An 11,846-nucleotide genomic window follows, 5' to 3' on the forward strand; every position below is an offset into this window, starting at 1 on the left:
TTATATAGAATGTTTAGGAATACATTTTAACATTTTCAGTTTATGTATTAGAAAATTTGGAGGTAGGATTGCAGACATTCTACACTTGGAGTTGAATGCAACTATTCACAGAACTTTAGATTGTCTTTCTTTGGGGTGGCCGTAAGGCAGTACACTTGAAGATGCACGCAAAACAGTTAAAGTGTGTTAAGACATAATTTTGGAAGAACAACTATGAGAAATGAAGCATATTCATTTAACACATACTTGTTGAATTCCTACCATGTTCTAGGCATCACTTCAGGCTTTGGGGATGCAGGAATAAACAAAACAGGCAAAGATCCCTCATCTTAGGGAGATTATATTCTATCACGGGAAGACCAAAAGAAACAATGGGTATTTAAAAATTGGTACCTCGGCAGGTCGCGGTGGCTCACGCCTGTAATCCCAGCTCTTTGGGAGGCTGAGACAAGCAGATCATTTCAAGTCAGGAGTTCGAAACCAGCCTGGCCAACATGGTGAAACCTTGTCTCTACTAAAACTAGAAAAATCAGCCAAGTGTGGTGGTGAGCGCCTGTTAATACCAGCTGCTCAGGAGGCTGAGGCAGGAGAATCACTTGAGCCCGGGAGGCGAAGATTGCCGTGAACAGAGATCACACCACTGTACTCCTGCCTGAGCGACAGAGTGAGACCCTGTCTCAAAGGAAAAAAACAAAACAAAAAAGGTGGTTAGGGAAGATCAGCAAGAGACTAGGAGTGATGAGTGGGGTAAAAGAAAAAGGAAGTGGGCTGGGTATGGTGTCTCTCGCCTATAATCCCCGCACTCTGGGAGGCCAAGGTTACTGGATCACCTGAGGTCGGGAGGTCAAGACCAGCCTGGCCAATGTGACAAAACCGCATCTCTACCAAAATTACAAAAAATTAGCTGGGGGTAGTGGCAGGTGCCTGTAGTCCCAGCTACTCAGGACACTGAGGCAGGAGAATCACTTGAACCTGGTTGGCAGAGGTTGCAGTGAGCCGAGATCACGCCACTGCACTCCAGCCTGGGAAATAGAGTTAAGACTCCGTCTCAAAATAGAAAAAGAAAAAGCGTAGTATCCTAAAATTCAAAAAAAGATATTCTATCAGGGAAAAAGTGACTAATGAAATAAAATATGGAAGAGGAAAATTTGGATTGAATCCAATTGAATCACTGGTGACCTTGACAAGAGCAGTTTCAGTGGAATGATGAGAGTGAAAACTTGACTGAAATGAAATTAAACAGAATGTGGGAACAGGAATTGCAGGCAGCAGGCATGAGTGACTCTTTCAAGACATTTGGCCACAAAGGAGAAAAAGGAACTGGGGTAGTATGTGGACAGCATAGTGTAATGCATAGTTATTGTTGATTTTACTGTCCCATATCCATTCTACCTTCTCATGGTACATCAAGTTATCTTTGAGCATTTACTTCTCCCTCACTGTATACTTGCTTTGTGGGATCAACACCCGCATTCAAGCTGCAAGTACTGTTAGAGACAAATATATAAGTATGTTCAACTGGTGTCTCTATAAATTCATGATGCAAATCTCAAATGGGACTCAAAACTACCAAATACTTCTCTAGTTTGTTCGCTTTCCAACTTTTCAAATGACTGTCTCATTTATTATCTCTCCTCAAATCTCTACTTTTCACTCTTCACTTTCAGGTGGTAACTGCCTCTAAACAACCAGGAAAAAGAAACAGTATTAAAAGTTTCCTGGCAGGATGCAATGGCTCACACCTGTAATCTCAGCACTTTGGGAGTCTGAGGCGGGCGGATCGCTTGTGGTAAGGAGTACAAGACCAGCCTGGCCAACATGGTGAAACCCCGTCTGTGCTGAAAATACAAAAATTAGCCAGGCGTGGTGGCGGGCACCCATAATCCTGTCTACTTGGGAGGCTGAGGCAGGAAAATTGCTTGAACCTTGGAGGTGGAGGTTGTGGTGAACCGAGATCGTGCCACTGCACTACAGCATGGGCAACAAGAGCAAGACTCAGTCTCAAACAAAAACAAAAACAAAAACAAAAAAACACATACAACAAAAGGACATACATTAAATGCATTAAAGTGATTGCCAGTGGTAGGTGAATGTATGGGAGTGGGAATGGGGAAGAAAAGTAAAAACAAAATGAGGAGGGCTGTGTGTGTACTAATCAGAATACACCAAAATATTTGAGGAGTATGATGAACTCAGGAGACAAAGGAAGAAACTCAGCTTTATCCCGTCCTTGACAAGATGCTGATCTAACAAAGTGCTGGTTCCTTCCCCTCATCCTAGCCCTAAAGATGACACACAAGAAGAAAATTGATTCATATAATAAAATCTAACACTTATGTAGCATTTATCATATGCCAGGAACTATTAACTCATTTATCTTAGCAGCCAATGATATAATTATTATTCCCATTTTATAGATGATTAAACTAGTGAGATTAAGCAACTTGCCCAAGGTCACACAGCTTGTAATGCTGAAACTGGGATGTGAACTCAGTCTAGATAGAACAGAGAAAAACACCTAGAGACAGGGGAGGGTGAGTTTGGGGTAGGAACAGAAGTCAGGTAAGGGTAGCCTAAAACGGAGGAGGGGGCTCCATGGACAGAGAAGCTAGGGGTGAAATGTGTCACTGTGCCCTTTCTCCTGCAACACTGCACCAGAAAGATCATCTCCCACCTCATCACCACAGCAGAACAAAGAACATCTGTGCCAAGCCAGCTGGAGGTGGGTTCCATTTAGGCAGCACTGGAGCCCAGTTGAACGGGGGACCATATTACACGTGCAGGCACATAGGCCACCCTGAAAACTACACCTTCAGCTGGTCAATACAACCTATACTTTCAAGGCAAGAATTTGGCCATATGTTCCTTGAGGAATTCTTTCCAATAAAAAATCCCTGAAGAAATTGACATCAGGGTATCTCATTCTGTTTTCTGAGTACCTGTGACTGGGTAATTTATCAAGAATTGATTTCTTTTAGTTTTGCTTGCTGAGAAGTCCAAGGTCAAGGGGCCACATCTGGTGACAGCCTCCTTGCTGGTGGGGACTCTGCAGAATCCCAAAGCAGTGCAGGGTATCATATGGTGAAGAAGCTGAGTGTACTAGTTCAGGCATCTTCCTCTTCTCATAAAGCCACCAGTCCCACTCCCATGATAATCCATTAACTCATTAATCCATGAATCACTGGAAATTAAGTTTCAACATGGGCCAGGCACGGTGGTTCATGCCTGTAATCCCAGAACTTTTGGTGGCCGAGGCGGGCAGATTACCTGAGGTCAGGAGTTCGAGATCAGCCCGGCCAACATGGTGAAACCCCATCTCCACTAAAAATACAAAAATTAGCTGGGCATGGTGGCACCCACCTGTAATCCCAGCTACTTGGGAGGCTGCAACAGGAGAATCGCTTGAACCTGGGAGGCAGAGGTTGCGGTGAGGCGAGATCACGCCATTGCACTCCAGCCTGGGCCACAAAAGTGAAACTCCATCTCAAAAAAGTTTCAACATGGGTTTCGGAGGGAACATTCAAACCATAGCACAGGGGTTCACCAACAAACAGCATCCACAGTGAGGCTCAGTAAAAAAGCCCTCAGAGCTTATAAACATGTTAATCCCCTCTTCTTCTTATCATGAACACAGAGCCAAAACTTTCCAATTATTTGAGGAAAGTCCCTAATAAGAAGTTTGAAGTAGAAAAAAACAGCAATAGTAACTTCAAAGAAAAAGAAATACACTCTGCAAGAAGAAAACTTTAGGACTTTAAGAAATTAATATCCTTAGAGAGCTTACAAACTACAGTAATCAGGCCAGGCACAGAGGCTCACGCCTGTACTCCCAGTACTTTAGGAAGCCAAGACTGGTAGATCACCTGAGGTGAGGAGTTCGAGACTAGCCTGGTCAACATGTCAAAACCCCATCTCTACTAAAAATACAAAAATTAGTCAGGCATGGTGGTGGGCGCCTGTAATCCCAGCTACTCGGGAGGCTGAGGCAGGAGAATCTCTTGAATCGGGGAGACGGAGGTTGCAGTGAGCCGAGATCGCGTCATTGCATTCCAGCCTCGGTGACAAGACCAAAACTGTGTCTCAAAAAAAAAAAAAAAAAAAGGTGACAAGACCAAAACTGTGTCTCAAAAAAAAAAAAAATCCTACAGTAATCCAGATAAAAATAGACACAGACATTACCGATCAATTTTTTTTAAGTACAGTAATGGACACAGGTATGTATGTTTCCTGTTAAGATACTGAATTACTGGAGGCTACTCGTTTCAAAAAAAGATGCTCAAATGCCTATCTGTATTTGAAAAAATCAATTTGAACACCTACCTCATACCCAAAAAAATTCAAAATGGATTACAGACGTAATACAAAAGTTAAAACCACAAAACTTGTACAGGCATGGTGTCTCATGTGTGTAATCTCAGCACTTTGGGAGGCCTAGGCAGGTGGATCCCCTGAGCCCAGGAGTTGAAGACCAACCTAAGCAACATGGTGAAACCTTGTCATGAGGTTTTGAGACCCGGTCTACTTACAACACTTACAAAACTTCTAGAAGACAGGAAAAAATATTTATGACCAGGGAGTAGGCAATTTTGTTAGGTCACAGAAACCAAGAACCATTTTTGTTAAATTAGATTTCATTTGCTCATCAAAAAAAATAAAAAATAGGCAAGACAGACTTGGAGGAGAAATTCAAAACACATCTGACAATTTGTATCCAGAACACATGGAGAAATTCTGTAACGTTTAAAAGCAGGCAACCCAATTTTTAAGATGGACAAAAGTCTTAGACACTTTGTGAAAGTAGTTACGCACACGGCTAACTAAGCACATGAGAAACTGCCCACCAGCCTGGCCAACATGGCAAAACCCCATCTCTACGAAAACTACAAAAATTGCCGGGCGCGGTGGCTTATGCCTGTAATCCCAGCACTTTGGAAGGCCAAGGCAGGTGGATCACGAGGTCAGGAGTTCAAGGCCATCCTGACCAACATGGTGAAACCCCATCTCTACTAAAAATACAAAAATTAGCTGAGCGTGGTGGTACACGCCTGTAATCCCAGCTACTCAGTAGGCTGAGATAGGAAAATCACTTGAACCCAGGACGCAGAGGTTGCAGTGAGCTGAGAGCACGCCACTGCACTCTAGCATGCGCAACAGAGCAAGACTCCATCTCAAAAAAAAAAAAGAAAAAATACAAAAATTAGCCTGGCATATAGGCCGGACATGGTGGCTCACGCCTGTAATTTCAGCACTTTGGGAGGCCCAGGCAGGTAGATCACGAAGTCAGGAGATCTAGACCATCCTGGCTAACACGGTGAAACCCCGTCTCTACTAAAAATACAAAAAATTAGCCAGGCGTGGTGGCAGGCACCTGTAGTTCCAGGTACTCGGGAGGCTGAGGCAGGAGAATGGTGTGAACCTGGGAGGTGGAGCTTGCAGTGAGCCGACATCACGTCACTGCACTCCAACCTGCCCAACAGAGTGAGACTCTGTCTCTATATAAATAAATTAATTAAATTAGCCCGGCATAGTGGTGGATGCCTATAATCCCAGCTACTCAGGAGGTTGCAGGAGAATTGCTTGAACCCAGGAGGTGGAGGTTATAGTGAGCCGAGATTGCACCACTGCACTCCAGCGTGGGTGACAGAGCGAGACAGTTTCAAAAACAAAAAACAAAAAAAAAAGTCCCAGTATTAAGTGCAATGTGAGACATTGGAGTAGATCCTGGAATCGAGAGAAGACAGCAGAAAATATGTGAAATATAAAGTCTGTTTTTTATTTGAGACATGGTCTCACTGTCACCCAAGCTGGAGTGCAGTGGCACCATCACGGCTCACAGCAGTCTCAACTTCCTGTGCTCAGGCCATCCTCCCATCTCAGGTTCCTGACACCACACCCAGCTAATTTTTGTATTCTTTTGTAGAGTTGGGTCTCCCTATGTTCTCCAGGCTGGTCACCTGAGCTCAAGTATTCGCCTACCTTGGCCTCCCAAAATGCTAGGATGACAGACATGAGACATCACACCCAGTCTAGTCTGGAGTTTAATGGTAACATACCAATATTAGTCTCTTAGTTGATAAACACCAGAGTTATGTAAGATATTAAAATTACGGGAAATTGCGTAGTGCATATACGAAAACTCTATACAACTTCTGAAAATTTAAAATTATCCCCAAATAAAGCCTTTTTTAAAAAGTGCTCAGCATCATTAGTCATCAGGGAAATGTGAATCAAAATCACACTACTCCACCCACCAGAATGGTTAAAATGAAACTGATCAAAAGCAGCACATGTCGTTGAGGATGTTGTGGAGCAACCAGAATTCTCATAAATTGCCAATGAGGCCATGCACGGTGTCTCATGCCTGTAATCCTAGCACTTTGGAAGGCCAAGGAGGGTGGATCACCTGGTATCAGAGACCAACCTGACCAACATGGCGAAACCTCGTCTCTACTAAAAATACAAAAATTAGCTGGGTGTGGTGGCAGGTGCCTGTAATCCCAACTACTTGGGAGACTGAGGCTGGAGAATCATTTGAACCCAGGAGGCAGAGGTTGCAGTGAGCTGAGATCGTCCCACTGCACTCCAGCCTGGGTGAGAGACTCCCTATCAAAAAGAAAAAAAAAAAAATGCTACTGAGGGCATAAAACGGCACAACACTTTGGGAAAACACTGGTAGTTTCTTAAAAATTAAACCTACAGCAGGTCCTTAAAAAATGTCATTTTGGTTGGTCAACATCATTTTGTTGAGGAAAAAAAAAAAAAATCAACTCCTGGCTGGGACCACTGTGTGGAGTTAATTACATTCTTCCCGTGTATGCATGGGCTCTCTCTCTGGGTACTCGGTTTCCTCCCATATCCCAAAGGTGTACTTGCAAGTCTGAATGGTTCCAATCTGACTGAATGTGGGTGTGAGCATGCCCTGCAATGGGACGGTCTCCTGGCCATGATCAGTTCCCATGTTGACCTTCAGCTGGCTAGATAGGTTCTAGTTTCTTGAGACACTGAACTGAAACAAATGGGTGAATAACTATATAGCTTTTCAATTTTTCTTAAATTGAACTGGGTAAATAATTACATAGTTTTTCAACTTTTCTTCAGCTTTTCCACTTTTCTTAAATGCATGCACAGCTCACGTTTACTTCAATGTTTAGTATTAGATGTGTTTTGGCTTTTATTTGGTGCCAGGTGCAGTGGCTCACACACCTGTAATCTCAGCACTTTGGGAGGCGGAGGAAGGATTGCAAAGTTCAAGACCAGCCTGGGCAACAAAGGGAGACCCCCATCTCTATAAACAAAAAAACCAAGCCAGGCATGGTAGCACACGCCTGTAGTCCCAGCTACTTGGGAGGCTGAGGTGGGAGGATTGCTTGAGTCTGGGAGGTCAAGGCTGCAGTAAGTCATAATGGTACTACACGCCAGCCTGGGCAACAGAATATGATGTCTCAAAAAAAAGTCTGACGTCTCTAACTACAAATATGCTGTAGGAACTTAATTCGTGTGTTAATTAGCCTATGGTAAAATTGGTTTCATTATAAAATTTTCCAAGAACCATTCAAGAAATCTTCAACAATGTTGAAGATTACTATAGTATCTACCCTGTCACTTCATGAATTCCACTCAAGACATTTATCCAAACGAAATTGTTACGTACAAGACTCGTACAATACTCAAAGCAGAATTTGTAACAGCCAAAAATTGGAACTAGCCCAGATGTCCATCAATAGTCACGTCATACACTGCAATTCTACTCTGCAATAAAAGGAATATACACGCAACTATGTGGATGAATCTCAAAAACATTCTGTAAGCAGCTAGACATAAATTACATCAACAGAATTTACATAATCAAAATATGCAAAAAACATCTTATAATGATGGAAACCAGGTCAGTGTTTGTTGCTGGTGTTGGGAGGTGGTCTACTGACTGAGAAGGGGCACACACAACTTTCTGGAGCAATGTTCTATGTCTTGATGTGCTAAGCATTTCTCAAGACTGATCAAACTGTACATGAGATCAGTGCATTCCACCGTATACTTTTTTTTTAAGTGCTACTCATTCCTCAGGGGATAAGCCACAAATTCACCATAAGGACTAAACTTTAACACCAGATACTGACGAGGCATGGATTAATAACTCACACATCATTGGCTAAGTGTTTCCAAAATATTACTTTGGAAAAAATGCCTAGCGATCTCTCAAAAATGTACATCTATCCCGATTCAGCAATTCTGCACGCGTTGTCATCTCAGTAACTACAAAAACAAAAACTAGTGTAAGAACATTTATAGCAACTTTATGCATGAAAGCCAAAAACAGGTTTCCATGAATGGGAAAGCATACTACACTCATACTTGGCAACATGGAACTACTGATGTATACATGGCTAAAACTCAAGTACTTTGAGATGATGGTAATTATCTTGATAGGGTACACATTTCTCAGTTCATAAAACGGTACACTTAATACATATTTCAGATTTAAATGTTATTTTAAAAATCGATTAAAGTTGAACTCATTGATAGAAAAGTTCAAGTTATTTTTCAGGAAGTATATTGACATGTACAACATAAAGTATTGATGGGATGGGTAATGTTTTCCTGGAACAATAGGTATAGAGTTAGCTGGGCGCAGTGGCTCACACCTGTAATCCCAGCACTTTGGGAGGCCGAAGTGGGCAGATTACTTGAGGTCAGGAGGTTCAAAACCAGGCTGGCCAACATGATGAAAACCCTGTCTCTATTAAAATACAAAATGAGCTGGGTATGGTGGCGCATGCCTGTAATCCCAGCTACTTGGGAGGCTGAGGTAGGACAATCGCTTGAACCTGGGACACAGAGGTTGCAGTGATCTGAGATGGCGCCACTGCACTCCAGCCTGAGGGACAGAGCGAGACTCCATCTCATTAATAAACCCCCAAAAAACAATAGGTGTAGAGCTGAGACTATTTACAGAATGACAATACTTAGGGCTTTCTCTGCCATCTTAATGCTTAGCTGCATCTTTCTCCATGTGATGAGTTCTGTTCAACTGACTATGTAACCCAAATGCAATGTCCAGTTTTAGATGCAAACGAACATCAACTAATCAGATATATACAGGACACTAGGTAAAGCAGAGAAACTGAAAACTGCAAATTCAGAAACATATTATCATATGCTTCGCTTGACCCAAAGTACTTGGAATCCACAGCCACAACTGAGTAGTTGCTGACCTGTTTATCCCGAAGAGTTAAGCAGGAACTAAATAAAAGCACTACAGTTGATTCCTGGTTTATTTAGCCTCTGCTTCTCAGGTGTGTGATTGTGCTTCCACTTAACTTTTACAATGAGGATTGAAGTCATCTACATTCCGCCCAAAGCTTACTCTCAAAAAAAAGGTAGGCCTAGTCACATGAACAGCCTCAATGACTCTGGACATTCCCATGCAAAACTGATTGTCATCAATGCAACAGAGCTAGTGTTTGGGGGAGGCGGACATGGGAAAAACACTTAAAAACATAAACCCCTAATTTCTTAAAAGTAAAAAAAAGCCCCTTGCCACAAAAAAGATGCCATGTTAAAGTTTTATTAAGTTTCAATACAAAACATTCCAAAAAGTGAAAAGTGATCTATAATACCCAAGTTCTATGTTCAACTACCAGTTAAACAAGGAAAACATTTTCTGTATCGTTTTACAACCAGTATTATACCCAGAAGAATCAAGATCTGGTTCTTTCTCCACACATCTGCTAGGTCAGTAAACTATTTATCAAACAGGTAACTGGTCATTTTAACATACTCCTTGCTCTGAACTTAATATTCCTATTTAGTACAATCTCTATATCCTATACTATCTTAAAGATATCTAAATACCTTAAATATTTAGGATATCTCAAGAGCCAAAAGGTCCTCACAGAAGCTGTAACCCAAGTAATCGTAAGAGTATATGGGAGGTTTGGACTGAGACAGCTATGGAAGTGCAAAAACCACATAAATTTGGTCATTAACCTTGTAGTCTGTGATTAGTAGTAGGTTGTCAAATGAGAGTTAAAACTGTGGTACCATCCCCAGTTGCAAATGTTCCAAACAAGACAGTGCCATAACTACATGACAAAAAAAAAAAAAAAATCATTGAAGTTGGGTTAGTTCCTCTAATCTAACAACTCAAGTCTGTTTCCTTTGAGAACATTATACTATTGGCTCTAGTCTCCAAACCAATAAACTTGTTTCCAAGACTGGGAGGTAAAGTAGGCTTATAAAACAATACAGCAAAAGAAAGCCAAGTGGCCTACATGTTTCCAGTGTGCTTGCCATCTTAGCATGGTTACTTTCCAGATGTCACTCATAAATTTTATTCTACAACTAAACTGTGGATAAGTCACCACCAAAAAATGTTTCACTTTCTGACAGACACTTCACTAAATAGAGCTACCACTTATACCCATCATTTTTATAATTCAACTTAAGTTCTAAATTGAAGAGTTGTCCCCATGACTTTAGCTAAACAAAATGAAAGCCAAAGCTATAAAATCTATGTAAAGAACCACAAGAACTTCCTGACTACCTCCACTTACCAATTTCCTTAATTACTTCCCCTTTTCCATTTGGCCAATTACTTGCTTTAAGTAACTACCACTCACTCCCTAGTTACGAATGTTAATCAACACTGATGCCTTCCTCAGATCCACAGGAACCCCTGAAGGCAAAATCTATTGCCTGCACCAAACCAATTCTGACAGCACTGCTTATGCAACTGTAGTGACTTATTGACAATCAGCCGCCTTCTGCTTCAACAACTCTGTAAAATGAAAAACACATGGGATCCTGTTACATAGTATTTGTTTTACTGTGAAGTACTTCCCCCCAAACTATCATTTAAATATATTTTTTGTTGTTTTAGCTAAAAATAAAATTGCTTTAAAAAGCAAGCTCTGGGCAGGCACAGTGGCTGATGCCTGTAATCCCAACACTGGGAAGCTGAGACAGGCAGATCACTCAAAGTCAGGAGTTCGAGACCAGCCTGGCCAACATAGTGAAACCCTGTCTCTACAAAAAGTACAAAGATTAGCCAGGCACGGTGGTGCACACCCGTAGTCCCAGCTACTTGGGAATGTGAGAGGCAGGAGAATCGCTTGAACCTGGGCGGCACTGAGTTGAGATCATGCCACAGGGAGAAGCCATCTCAAAAAAAAAAAAAGCAAGCAAGCCGGATACAGTGACTCACGCCTATAATCTCAGCGCACTGGGAGACCGAGGCAGGCGGATCACCTGAGGTTAGGGGTTCAAGACCAACCTGGCCAACAGTGAAACCCCATCTCTACTAAAAATACAAAAAAATAGCCGGGCACAGTGGCAGGCACCTGTAATCCCAGCTACCTGGAAGGCCAAGGCAGGAAAATCGCTTGAACCTAGGAAGCAGATTGCAGTGAGCTGAGATCACACCATTGCACTCTAGCCTGGGCAACAAGTACAAAACTGTCTCAGAAAGGAAAAAAAAACAACACGCAAGCTTTAAAAATCAACCACAGATGGCCGAGCTTGGTAGCTCACGCCTGTAATCCCAGCACCTTGGGAGGCGAGGCAGGCGGATCACAAGGTCAGGAGATCGAGACCATCCTAACACGGTAAAACCACGTCTCTACTAAAAATACAAAAAATTAGCCAGGCGTGGCGGCGTGCACCTGTAGTCCCAGCTGCTGGGGAGGCTGAGGCAGGAGAATCGCTTGAACCCAGGAGACAGAGCTTGCAGTGAGCCGAGATCGCCACTGCACTCCAGCCTGGGCAACAGAATATGATGTCTCAAAAAAAAGTCTGACGTCTCTAACTACAAATATGCTGTAGGAACTTAATTCGTGTGTTAATTAGCC

The 11,846-nt window shown here is 42.4% G+C and overlaps 1 protein-coding gene across 1 annotated transcript in view; it reads right to left on the bottom strand.

Moving 5' to 3' along the window:
• Positions 1–9,544: 9,544 nt before the first annotated feature.
• The window catches only part of RBMX (RNA binding motif protein, X-linked), an 11,298-nt gene continuing 8,996 nt past the window's right edge, over positions 9,545–11,846 (bottom strand). The window contains exon 8 of the mRNA XM_011948796.1: positions 9,545–10,777. The gene's annotated coding sequence lies outside the window, so the exon portion shown is untranslated. The remainder of the gene's footprint in view (positions 10,778–11,846) is intronic.

The sequence above is a fragment of the Colobus angolensis genome, unplaced genomic scaffold (assembly GCF_000951035.1).
Source record: "Colobus angolensis palliatus isolate OR3802 unplaced genomic scaffold, Cang.pa_1.0 Scaffold283, whole genome shotgun sequence".
Taxonomy (NCBI): domain Eukaryota; kingdom Metazoa; phylum Chordata; class Mammalia; order Primates; family Cercopithecidae; genus Colobus; species Colobus angolensis.